At 42.4% G+C, this 13722-nt stretch overlaps 1 long non-coding RNA gene across 3 annotated transcripts; it reads left to right on the forward strand.

Annotated features, from left to right (window-relative positions):
- On the forward strand, positions 837–13570 carry LOC109235525. 3 transcript variants are annotated; one of them, XR_002069396.1, is made up of 5 exons: positions 837–1133; positions 1219–1276; positions 3066–3152; positions 3240–3370; positions 4050–4241. It is a non-coding gene; the product is annotated as an uncharacterized LOC109235525 (long non-coding RNA). The 3 variants fall into 3 exon arrangements; XR_002069397.1 differs by lacking the exons at positions 3066–3152; positions 4050–4241 and adding an exon at positions 12855–13570; XR_002069395.1 differs by lacking the exon at positions 3066–3152.

Below are 13722 nucleotides of genomic sequence, written 5' to 3' on the forward strand. Positions count from 1 at the left end.
ACAATGTGTGCCGAAGAAGGGTGGTATGATTGTGGTCACAAATGAGCAAAATGAATTGATCCCCACTAGGACTGTCACCGGATGGAGCGTATGCATGGACTACCGAAAGGTGAACAAAGTGACCCGTAAAGATCATTTTCCATTACCCTTTCTTGACCAAATGTTGGATCGACTTACCGGGTGTTCCTACTACTGCTTTTTAGATGGGTACTCAGGTTACAACCAGATTTTGATTGCACCGGAGGACCAAGAGAAAACACCTTCACATGGCCGTATGGGACCTTTGCATTTTCACGGATGCCATTTGGTTTGTGTGATGCACCGGCTACCTTCTAGCGGTGTATGATGGCTATCTTTACGGACATGGTGGAGGACTTCCTGGAAGTGTTCATGGATGATTTTATTGTTGTGGGTGACTCCTTTGAAGAATGCTTGAAGAATCTTGACAAGGTGCTAGCCCGATGTGAAGAGACAAAATCTTGTGCTTAATTGGGAAAAATGCCACTTTATGGTCGAGGTAGGCACTGTCCTCGGCCATAAGATCTCAAAGAGCGGTATTGAGGTTGACAAGGCGAAGATTGAAGTGATTTCAAAACTTCCTCCTCCTACTTCCACTACTAAAAAATAGGCCTATGGCAACGGATATTTTTGCAACGGTTTAGCAACCGTTACGATAGACGGGTTATTGCAACGGTTATAACCGTTGCAAAAAGACATTGATAGTACCGGCACACTTTGGCTATAAAACCGTTGCATTTGGGTGGAAACCGTTCCTATAGGAGTTTTATTTTGCAACGTTTATGTGAACCGAACCGTTGCAATAGATACCCCCCAACCCCAAATGTTTTAGGCAAAATAACAAAATCAAAACCCTCCATTCTCTCGGAAAACATACATATCCAAAAGGCCAAAATCTATCCCAAACTTTTCGATCTCAAAAGGCAAAGAGAAAGCTGCCAGTTTCTTTCCGTCTCTTCCATCGTCTTTGTCATCGTAGTCCGTCAGCCACCACTATTAACACCACAAACAACCACCTCCGATCATCTCTTCAAATCGTCCAGAAATTCTAATTTCTTGACTAATCTCGACTAACATAGCGGGTATCTTCAATTTCTCACAGAGCCTAATAATAGGTTTTTTCTTGAATCTCATGATTTTTTTTATTTTTCTTGCTCTTCTGTTACCAATTTCTAAATTTTTCAATAATTGAACCCTAAGTGGCAGATCCAATTCCTCGCTGAAATTGCCGCTGGTTGCTGTGGGAGAAACCATCGATGTAAGCTTTTTTAATTTTTTTAAAAATAAATTTGGGATAACAACATTCGTTAGTAGTGTGTTTGAATGAAGATTTCAGTTTTAATGTTCCTTGTTACCCGATTCTTTGTCTTTTAATTTTGAGAGTATTTGAGTGATCCTCATCATAATTGGAAATATTGTGATTTTATGTGTGTATCTTGTGGGGATAGTATATTTTACCATACTAGATTCTTTTGTCTGTGGCTGCCCTGTGTAGAAATTGAAGATACAAAATTGTATAGAGCTCTCTTCTCTTATGCACTTCCTGAGTAGTTATAGTTTTTCTAAGAAAAACGTAACAATCGCTTTGACTTTTTGAGATATTTAATTCTAATGATTCTTAATTAGAAAAGTTAAAATTCTACTTTTTGAGAGAAGGGTGATGTTTAATTCATTAAACAGAAGTTTGTGGATAGTGGTGAGCACATAAATATTTATAGCAATAAGGATAGAACTTACAATTTTTTATTCATAGTCAATAAGGCCTCTGTTAAGTAAGTGGGAGCCAATACAAAGATAAAAAGCTTTCTCAAATGGGAATATCACTCTAGACACACTAAGAACAGTAATTCTAATTTGCATTCAAGCATATCTTAACTTCTATTTAGAATTTTGCACTTCCTAACTAGCTTGGGATTGGGATTTAGTTGTTATTTTAAATTTGGCGCTTATTAATTGAAAAAATAAGCTACAATAAGGTATTTTGGTATTTGATTTTTTGGTACTATTTTGCCACAGTATATACTGATCTTGAATGCAAATACACCATTTTTATGGTGCTGTGACCTTTCTTTTATTCTAGGGAGAAATCGTGCATGTAGCTTCCATATATGTATTCAATTATCTAATTTCGTATATGTTCCGATTATGTATTTTTTGTGAGAGATCAAACTGTTTCAAGGTTAGGACCTTATGAGTCCATTTCAGTTAATTCTCAATTTAATCTTCTAACTGTGGTGCCAAAAAGGATGAATAGTCACTTTAGTTCCAGCAAGAATTAAACTCCACTGCCTTGCTTCCTTTTCTATGATTTTTGCTCTTTTTCTGTTCAACGTTAGCATGTTCTCGCTTGTCCAACTTTGCTATAACATAATCTTCAAATACTTTATAATTTGAATATCAAATAAAATTTTGTAGATTCTTACAGTGGAGATATGCGTTCCTTAAATATTATTATATGTATTCCTTAGAAAAGAAAGAAAGAATCAGCTTATACTCAATAAAGCATACTAGTTCATTTCCTGATGAATTGATAAAGCATGTAACAGTTGAAACTGGAGGAATCAATATATACTTTTCAACTTTTGTATTCATCTTCTTTGCCTTTGTTTTTGGTTCCAATTTACCGAGCAAGTGTCATTTGGAAAAGACGAAAGGAAAAATAAGAAAGTATATAGCTCATATTTTATGGGGGTTATTTTCAATCGGCTAGGTGAAGTTGTGTAGTTGCTACGACCTGATATATATATTCTCTTTTCCTTTCTATAATGCTCTTTTTCCTCCTTCACCTTCTTTGATCAGCAATTAATTTTTTTAATGTTGAGAGATGAAACACCTGTATAATGGTAACAATCAGTAGTGCTAACCATGCTTGTAACTACTAAAAAAGAAAAAATTTGGGATGTCTGTAATTGCTTCTGTGCTAGTCCTTCCTGATGCAGCTTTTACTTTCCTAAAGTGTAGTTACTAAAACATTGTTGGGCCCTGTATGAACCCTCCACTAGTATTTTATAAATGCTGCCAATTCTATTGACTCATTTTATTTGCAGAAAACATCCAAATCGATATTTAGAATCAAAAAAAGTTAAGGTAACCACACATTGTTGGCAAAAACAAATTTTTCTCTAATACGTGAGGTTTGATATTTAATCTTTTTTCTTTAATAAATCTGAACTTGTTAGCTTTACATGAAAAGTTTTTTATATCAGCTTTTGTGTAACCAGGCATAAGAAAGAGGATGCTATTCAACTAATAAATACCAGCTTATATGCTCGTTTACCTGGAGAAGCTTCCTCTGTCCAACAAGATGCTATTCGACTAATAAATTGTCTATCTACTGGTTGTAACAATCAAGGTTAGTACTTACTCAAAATATTACATTTCTTTTTCTTCTTCTCCTCATTCTGCTGCTGCTTCTTCTTCTCTCTCTCTATTACTATGATGCATATTCTTTTTCCATTGCCTTGCCGGTTCTTTGTTGCTATATTGTTTGTGTCTTCATGTGATGTTCTAAATATTATGATCTTCTGCTTGACATAATATCTATATTTTGGTTAATTCGTAATCATGTTTTGAGTGAGATGCTTAATTGAGTTGGATACATGACTTCTGTTTTAGATTCTTCATGTTAGAACATCATGAAATATAGTTTCAATATGATATGAGAGAAATCAATTTTTTACTTAAAGCAAATCAAAAACTTGGAAATTGTGATTGATGTAAAAGAAGCATATACTCACATAGCTAGGAGAGCGCCCAAGTAGCCCGATTTTATGCGATAATCTGGAAATTGTATGCATTAATTTGCTGTCAATATTAGACTTCTACCTCAGTTTAAGAGTTTTTGTTGTGTTGACAACTGTGAACTCCATTGAGCTGGTTGAGTACATTGAGGGAGGTTATGGTGACTCAATTCTTTGCTATTTACTTGTATTCTGCTGGCATGAAAAACTTTTTCCATTAATTTTATCATGAGTGTGTACTATCAAAAAAGAAAAAAAAAATCATGAGTGTGAATCTATGTTATACTGCAGACAGATAGTTAGGAGCTTTCTTGGGCATGCGGGGTTCTACCGAACGTTCATCAAGAACTTCTCAAAGATAGTGAATCCCTTGTGCAAATTGTTAGAAAAGGATGCTATGTTTGTGTTCAATGAAGAATGCATGAAAGCTTTTGAACTTCTCAAGTACAAACTGACAACCACTCCCATTATTACCGCACCCAATTGGAGCTTACCCTTTGAGCTTATGTGCGACGCAAGTGATGTTGCGGTAGGAGCGGTCTTGGGGCAAAGGGTGAACAAGATGTTTCACCCGGTGTATTATGCAAGCAAAACTATGAATGATGCCCAGGTGTCATGACCCAAAATCTAACCATGGTCGTGATGGCGCCTATCTTGTTACAAAGGAAGCCTACTTCCCAAAATGTTACCACCAAACTGATTATAAGAAATTAATAAAATATTTCAACATTTAAATTTTTCATAAACTAAATCAACTCTAAATATAATATAGAAAATACGGAAACGAGCCCCAAACATCGGGGTGCCACTAAGTCATGAGCGTCTAACACTACGAACTAAGATATAAAAATGTCTAAATGTCAATACAGCCCAAAAGAAGAAATAATAGAAGGGGTAACAAGGTCCTGCGGATGTTAACAGCTACCTTGTAGCCTCCAACGATAACCAGCCTGAACTCAACAATCGCCGCGTTCTAACTCACCTGGATCTGCACATGAAGTGCAGGGTGTAGTATGAGTACAACCGACTCAGTAGTAACAGAAATAACTAAGGAATTGAGTAGTAGTAACGAGCTAAGTAAAACAATGCAATTACTTCTTTTCATAATTTAAAATAACAGAAATAAGCAGGTAAATTCCATAACTCAGTAAATGTCACCAAGAAATTTAACAGAAAAATACAGCAACAGCGAAGTAAATGAAATCTCGCAGCAATGTCACTTCACCACTCAGCACTCAGCACTCAGCACTCAACACACTCATCGCTCAATAGGTACCTCGCTCACTGGGGGTGTACAGACTCTGGAGGGGCTCCCAAAGCCCAAGCGCTATGCACGGACAATTCACGTGCTGCACAGACAACTCACGTGCCATAATATCAAACTCTGGATCTGCACGGTCAACTCACGTGCTACGCGGACAGCTCACCCGCTATGGTATCAATACCTGGATCTGCACGGACAACTCACGTGCTATCATATCATATGAAATACCTCACCACAGGCCCCTCGGCCTCACCATCATCAATAAGGGGACACATCCCACACCAAGTATCACAGCATATCAACAAAATAATAGAGACTGAGGTAAACATATACAATAGTTTTTCTGACTGAGTGCAATCAGTGTGAGCATGAATAAAGCCTAAACATGATCTTTAACATGAAGGCAAACAAGTTCTACAACAAGTAAACTCATAACCACAGATAACGACCATTAAGCCTCACAGCCTCACGGGACGGACCAAGTCTCAATCCTTCGCGGTGCACACCCACACGCTCGTTACCTAGCGTGGGTATCACCACCAAACAATCACATGATATCACTTTCTCCGGGGTTATACCCTCAAAGCCAGAGTTAAAACTGTTACTTACCTCAACAACGCAAAATCCTACTCCGGGATGCCCTCGTCTCTGGACTCGGTCTCCAAAAGCTCCAATCTAACCATAATAAGATTAATACCATCAACATGTGCTAAAGAATCGAATTCCACAATAAAAACTATAAAATATACTAAAAATCCGAAATCGGCCAAAACTCGGCCCACGGGACCATGTCTCGAAATTAGTCAAAAATGGCAGAATAATAAACCTTGTCCTCTGCCGAGTCTAACCATATAAAATTCATCAAAATCGGACTCCGATATCAAAATTTCCGCTACCAATCCGAAAACGCCCAAAAATCCAATTTCGCCAATTCAAGCCTAAATCTACCACGGACCTCCAAATTACATTCCGATCATGCTCCTGAGTCCCAAATCACCTGACGAAGCTATCCGAACCATAAAACCAAGTTCGGAGATCATTTACTCACAAGTCAACTTCCGGTTGACTTTTCCAACTAAAGCTTCCAAATAAGAGACTAAGTGTCTCATTTCACTCCGTGACCACTCCGAACACAGAACAACCAACACGATAAGACAAAACACAGCTGAACAATACATAAAGAAGCAGAAATGGGAAAACGGAGCGGTAACTCATGAAACAACTGGCCGGGTCGTTACATCCTCCCCCTCTTAAACAACATTCGTCCTCGAACGAGTCAAGAATCATACCTTAAATCACAGCATCTGAAGCAATAACGTCTGGCCCGACTGGAAGGGCATAGAAACGGGCCTGACCGCCCCCTGACCTGCCTCTCCCTCTCGGGCGGTTTGTAGCTGACTGGGCTCCGCTCCTAGCTGGCTGGGCGGATGGTGGAGGAACTGGTGCTGGTGCCATCGGCTGAGTACCCTACTGTGGAGTTTCACCCAACAGTCTAGGGCAATATCTCATAATATGACCAAGATCTCCGCACTCGAAACAACCCCTCCTCTAACGAAATTGCCACTCCTGGTGCCCCGAAGAACTACCCGATGATACCTGAGCGGACGGGGCATGATGAGAACCTTGTGCTGGCAGTGCACTGACTGATGATTGACCCTGCTGAAACTGACCCTGTTGAAACTGACCTCCCTGAGGGGCGCCACTGAAACCACCCTGACTACGAGACCTCTTAGCCTCCCTGTCAGCCCTCTCCTGACCTCAGACCATCTCAATCTGTCGAGCAATGTCGACGACTTCATCAAAGGTAGCCCCAAATACTCTCTCCCTGGTCATAAGCAATTGAAGCTGAAAATCGAGGCCATCTACAAACCTCCTGATCCTCTCTCGATCTGTGGGAACCAACCAGACTGCATGACGAGCTAACTCGGAGAATCGCATCTCATACTGGGTGACAGACATCTCACCCTGGCGAAGCTGCTCAAACTGCCTGCGCAGCTCCTCTCTACGGGACTCAGGTACAAACTTCTCCAAAAAGAGAACAGAGAACTGCTGCCAAGATAGGGGTGCTGCGCCAACCGGCCTACGCCTCTCGTAAGCTTGCCACCAATTAAGTGAAGCCCCGGAGAACTGGAAAGTAATGAATGAGACCCCACTGGTCTCCAGAATACCCGCGGTCCGAAGCGTCCTCTAGCACTTGTCCAAGAAACCATGTGCATCCTCACCCTCGGCACCACTAAATGACGGAGGCTGGAGTCTACCAAACCTCTCCAATCTACGCTGCTCGTCCTCTGGCATAATAGGAGCTACATAGTCCTGAGCAACTGCAACCGGCTGGACTGGAGGTGCCCCCGGTGTCTGAAGTCCCTATACGACCTGCTCGGGTGTACGTGCGGCGGGAGTCTGAGTGCCTCCCTCGGCCTGAGAAGTAGCTGCTGTGGTAGATACTGCGATCGCCTGAGCGAGACTAGTGCACACGGTCAAGATCTGAGCCAAGGTCTCTTGAAGACCCGAAATAACAATAGGTACAGTCGGTGCCTGAGCTGGTCGTGCTGGAGCATCCGCAACTATGACCTGATCGTGAACTGGGGCGACTGGTGGATTTGCATGTGCCGCCCTATCTACTGTGGGGGCTACACCCCTGCCCCTACCACGGCCTCGACCGCGACCTCGGCCTCTAGTGGCCCCAACTGGTAAATTCCATAACTCAGTAAATGCCACTAAGAAATTTAACAGATAAATACAGCAACAACGAAGTAAATAAAACCTCACAGCAATGCCACTTCACCACTCAACACTCGACACTTAACACACTCATCGCTCAATAGGTACCTGCGCTCACTGGGGGTGTATAGACTCCGGAGGGGCTCCCAAAGCCCAAGCACTATGCACGGACAACTCATGTGCTGCACGGACAACTCACATGCCATAATATCAAACTCTGGATCCGCACGATCAAGTCACGTGCTACGCAGACAGCTCATGCGCTATGGTATCAATACATGGATTCGCACGGACAACTCACATGCTATCATATCATATCAAATACCGCACCACAGGCCCTTCGGCCTCACTCAATCATGAACCTCTCTAGCCTCACCATCATCAATAAGGGGACACAACCCACACCAAGTATCACAGCATATCAACAAAATAATAAGGACTGAAGTAAACATGTACAATAGTTTCTATGACTGAGTGCAATCAATGTGAGCATGAATAAAGCCTAAACATGATCTCTAACATGAAGGCAAATAAGTTCTACAACAAGTAAACACATAACCACAGATAACGGCCATTAGGCCTCACAACCTCACGGGACATACCATGTCTCAATCCCTTGCGGTGCACACCCGCACGCCCGTCACCTAGCGTGGGTATCTCCACCAAACAATCACATGATATCACTTTCTCCGGGTTTATACCATCAAAGCCAGAGCTAAACTGTTACTTACCTCAATAGCGTAAAATCCTAGTCCGGGATGCCCTCGTCTCTGGACTCGGTCTCCAAAAGCTCTGAATCTGACCATAATCAGATTAATACCATCAACATATGCTAAAGAATCGAATTCCACAATAAAAACTACAAAATATACCAAGAATCCTAAATCGGCCATAAGCCGGCCCCCGGGCCCACATCATGAAATCAGTCAAAAAATGGCAGAATAATAAACCTCGTCCTCTCCTGAGTCTAACCATATAAAATTCATCAAAATCGGACTCCCTTTGGTCCCTCAAATTCTCACCACAAACTCTCCAAAACTCAAGCCCTAACTCCCTTAATTTCACCCTAAACTCCTACTAATTTCATGGCTAATCAGTGGAAAAACAATCATAAACACGCGTAATTAACCCAAGCGACTTACCACACTGATTTCTTGTGATTCTCTCTTGAAAAACACTGCCTTAAGCTTAAAGCTCGTTCAACAATGGAGGAAAAAGGGCAACAAGTCGCGAAGGGTTACTTAAATAGGGTTCTGCCAGGGATTCCGCACCTGCGACCATGCCCTTTGCACCTGCATGACCGCACTTGCGGTCCCTAGTGCGCACCTGCGAAACTCACTTAAACGCCCAACTTCGCACATGCGGCTGCTTCTTCGCACCTGCGGGCTCGTATGTGCGATCCTATCTTCCGCACCTGCGCTTAAGCGCCAGATCTCCATTTTCCGCATCTGCGACGGTCTCTCCACACCTGCGATCGTCGCACCTACTGTCACTAATCTGCAGGTGCGGAAACAGTAGAAGCAGAAAATTCTGTAGCTCAACTCAAATTCCAAATCTTCCGCCAACCATCCAAATCCATCACGAGGCCCTCGGGACCTCAACCAAACTTGCCAACTAGTCACAATATAACCATTCAAACTAATACCAACCCTCAGAACAGTTAAAACAACGCCGAAACACCAAATCACCATCGGATTCAAGTCTAAGGATTCCAAAACTTCCGAATTCCATTAACGATCAAAAAGCCTGTCAAACCTCATCCGAATGACCTGAAATCTTGCACACACGTCACAAATGACACAACGGACCTACTCAAATTTCCGGAATTCCATTCCAACCCCGATATCAAAATTTCCACTATCAACAGGAAAACGGCCAAAACTCCAATTTTGCCAATTCAAGCCTAAATCTACCACGGACCTCCAAATTACATTCCGATCACCCTCCTACGTCCCAAATCACCTAACGAAGTTGTGAACCATAAAACCAAGTTCAAAGATCATTTACTCACAAGTCAACTTCCGGTTGACTTTTCCAACTAAAGCTTCCAAATAAGAGACTAAGTGTCTCATTTCACTCTGTGACCACTCCGAACACAGAACAACCAACACGATAAGACGAAACACAGCTGAACAATACATAAAGAAGCAGAAATGGGGAAACGGAGCGGTAACTCATGAAACGACCGGCTGGGTCGTTACACCAGGTTAATTACACGGTAACGAAAAAAGAGTTGTTAGCCATAGTTTTTTACCATGGAAAAGTTTAGGCCTTATCTCATGGGTGCCAAAGTGATTATTCATACTGATCATGCGCCACTCCGTTACTTGATGACAAAGAAGGATTCTGAGGCTCGATTGATGAGATGGGTTCTATTGCTTCAAGAGTTTGACCTTGAAATTGTTGATCGAAAAGGGTGTGAAAACCAAGTGGCAGACCACTTGTATCGCTTGGAGGAGGAGGGGAAACCCCATGATGGTCTCGAAATTAATGATTCATTCCCAGATGAACAACTTCTCTCCGTATCTTTGAATAGTATGCCTTGGTTCGCCAATGTTGCTAATTTTCTTGTGACCGGCATTGTCCCGTGTGAGCTCTCTTCTAACTAAAGGAAAAAGCTTAAACGGGATTGCTTGGATTACTACTGGGACGAGCCTTATCTGTTCAAGATTTGTAATGATGGTGTGATCCTGAGATGTGTTCCGGAAGAGGAGCAAATGAGTATTCTTGATGCTTGCCATTCCTCGTCTTACGGTGGTCATCATGGTGGGGCGAGAACTGCTTCAAAGGTGCTCAGCTATGGTTTTTATTGGCCTACATTGTATAAAGATGCTGAGCTTGTGAAGAGATGTGATGAGTGTCAGAGAGTTGGTGGAATTTCCAAGAAGGATGAAATGCCTCTCACCACTATTCTTGAGGTTGACATATTTGACGTGTGCGGCATTGACTTCATGGGACCTTTTGTGAGTTCATGTGATAACACGTACATTCTGGTTGCTGTTGATTATGTTTCCAAGTGGGTTGAAGCGGTGGCTTTGCCCAACAATGAGGCACGGAGTGTAGTGGCTTTCTTATAGAAAAATATTTTTACAAGGTTTGGCATTCCTAGGGCGATCATCATTGATGTGTGCTCTCATTTCTGCAACAGGGCATTTGACACTTTGCTTGCAAAGTATGGTGTCAATCACAAGGTATCAACCCCTTATCATCCTTAGGCTAGTGGACAAATTGAGGTTTCCAATAGGGAGATAAAGAGCATATTGTCAAAAACTGTCAATGCAAATAGGACTGATTGGTCAAAGAAACTGGATGATGCTTTGTGGGCTTATAGGACTGCTTACAAGACTCCAATTGGTATGTTTCCATACTGGTTGGTATTTGGGAAAGCGTGCCAACTGCCGGTTGAGTTAGAACATAAGGCCATGTGGGCGCTGAAGAAGTTAAATCTTGAGTGAGATGTTGTAGCAAATCTCCGGGTAGAGCAACTCAAGAGTTTAGGTTTCATGCCTATTCCAGCTCGTCCTTGTATAAGGACAAGATGAAGTACTTACATGACAAATATGCCCGGAGAAAGGAATTCAAGGAGGGTGATTTGGTTCTTCTATTCAACTCTCGGTTACGACTGTTTTCGGGAAAGCTCAAGTCAAAATGGAGTGGCCCTTTTGAAGTGGTGCATGTAACTCCGTTTGGTGCTCTCGATTTGAAAAACAAAAATGGTGAAATCTTCCGAGTTAATGGGCACCGAGTGAAGTACTATCTTGGCAAGTTTGATGACAACCATGTGGTGGCAATGATCTATCTCAAGTGATTGATGGTAACTTGCGTCGTGCCGCGACGTTAAATCAGGCGCTTCTTGGGAGACAACCCATGTGTTTTTCTTTCTTTTTGATTTTCTTCTTAGTGTAGGCTTTGTTTTGGACTAACTGGTTGTGAAGTTTGTGTAGGAATTTTTGATGCAGTGCAGGACTAATACTGGAAAATTTGGCTAAGTATGTAATTGGACCGCTGACCGCGCTCAGCGGAAGCTTTTTCGCGGGGGCGTGATTCTATAGCGGATGCAGACATTGATAGTCCAAAATGTGACCTCTCTGAAGTTTCTACCGCGTCCGCAGTTGCTTTTTCGCGGTCAGCGGACCTTATTCCGCGGCCGTGCCCATTTTTCTGCTCTTAGCGGTATTCTGGAACCTGCAACTCTTCAAAATGGCCAAAAACGCGGACCGCGGTGGAATTCCGCGGCCGCGCCAGGTAGGTCGGTGGGGTCCCTCAGGTTTTTAATATAAATAGGAGGGCCCTCCTCCTTTTACCCTTTTCGCACTTTGCACTCTCAAAAGAAATATTCTACTGTTCTTCTCCTCAATCTGCTCCCAATATCATAACACTAATCTGAAGTTAGTTTCCAACACACATCGCACAACTGGTATGTTCAAATCATATCATTGCTTTTATATTTTTACTTTTCTTTTCTTTTAGTTTTAACTTCTTCTTTTTAATTAGGGTTTGATTAATCACCATAATATAGGCATTGATGTTAAAAATTCATTTGGGTATTTGTTATGTATGCCTAATAGGGGGTAGGGTTGTTCATTTTAGCACCTATTTGCCTAATTTGTATGCTAGTAAAAGAAACCCTTTAGTGCCCGTTCTTTTGAGTTCCGCAGCCGTGGCTGAAATTTCGCGGTCAGCTTTCATACGATTCTTGAATTAAAAATGGTTCATTTTCTGCGGTCAGCGGTGGAAACTCCGCGGTCGGTGACCTGTTTTACGCGGCCGCGATTCTTTTTTCCCGGACCGTGGATTTTAAGTTTAGAGTCTTGCTTAGTTAGGTCCGCGGCCGCGTTAGTTTTTATGCGGACAGCGTTACAACTTTCACGGTCGCGCCCAAAATCCTGCTCTCAGCGGTAGTCCAACTTCAGAAACTGGGTAGTCTGAATCCCAGTCTTTCGCGGTCGCGCCCAAAATTCCGCTTTCAGCGATAGCCGGTCCGCGACCATACTCCTTTTTTCGCTGTCAGCGGACCACTGCTTTTGGAACACTGTCAACTTTTCATCTACCTTCCTTTAATGATTCTTTTAACAACAATACTAATGAGCTTTCACTGATTGTGTATGCAGATAATGGTCAAATCTAGAGGCGGGAGTGATAAACAAAAAGGGAAAGCAGAGTCCTCCCGAGGAAGGGGACGAGGAAGAATCAAGTTACCCCTAGCAGTACAACAATCCATTGGGAAGATGCGAAAGGCCATCAAAGCTGTGGACAGAGCCGCATCCCATTCCGAAGGAAGTGAATATGTCCCTTCCCGGGACGTTTCGGAAGGAGACTCAGTGCCAACCCACGTTCCTACAGACTTTCCAGAGAAATTTCAGTTGCGAGACGAACCTACACCCTCTGCTTCTTCTGAGTCGTCTGATGGCTCAGAGGAGAGTAGTGAGGCTTCAGCATCAGCTTCTCCACCTGCCACACCTTTGGCCTCACTAATGAACCCTATTGATGTAGATGCTGAGATCCCTGATGACGGGAGAGGTGGTGACACCCAGGCAAGGGGGTTGGAGAGAACAAGGAACCCCGTGGTATAGCAAGAACGGTTCGTTAGTGAGAAATCCTATCACAAATTCCGGGAATGGTGGCCGCAGAGGTCTCTCACCCTCGAGAAGCAATTCATAGAAAGGGACTTTCTACCCCACAACCCCAATGTGAAGGGCAATTTGATGACAAAGGGGGGTGGAAATTCTTTACAAGCAAGCTGCTGGAGGCCAATGAATATTTAGTAGCGAAAAGTCACTCAAACTACCATGAGGTATAGAGTGAGTAATTATGTGCAAAGGTTATATCATGATCCCAAATATAACAAGTCTGTCCTAAATTCTAGACCCCATTAGATACTCGCCTGGGTGTAAGTCACTTCCCTAGTGCTTTTTATCAATTGAGAAAAACCCTACAAAAATATTGTACTTAGATTACTTTCAGCAATCAGTAGCATTA

This window comes from Nicotiana attenuata, chromosome 12 (assembly GCF_001879085.1).
Source record: "Nicotiana attenuata strain UT chromosome 12, NIATTr2, whole genome shotgun sequence".
Classification (NCBI taxonomy): Eukaryota; Viridiplantae; Streptophyta; class Magnoliopsida; order Solanales; family Solanaceae; genus Nicotiana; species Nicotiana attenuata.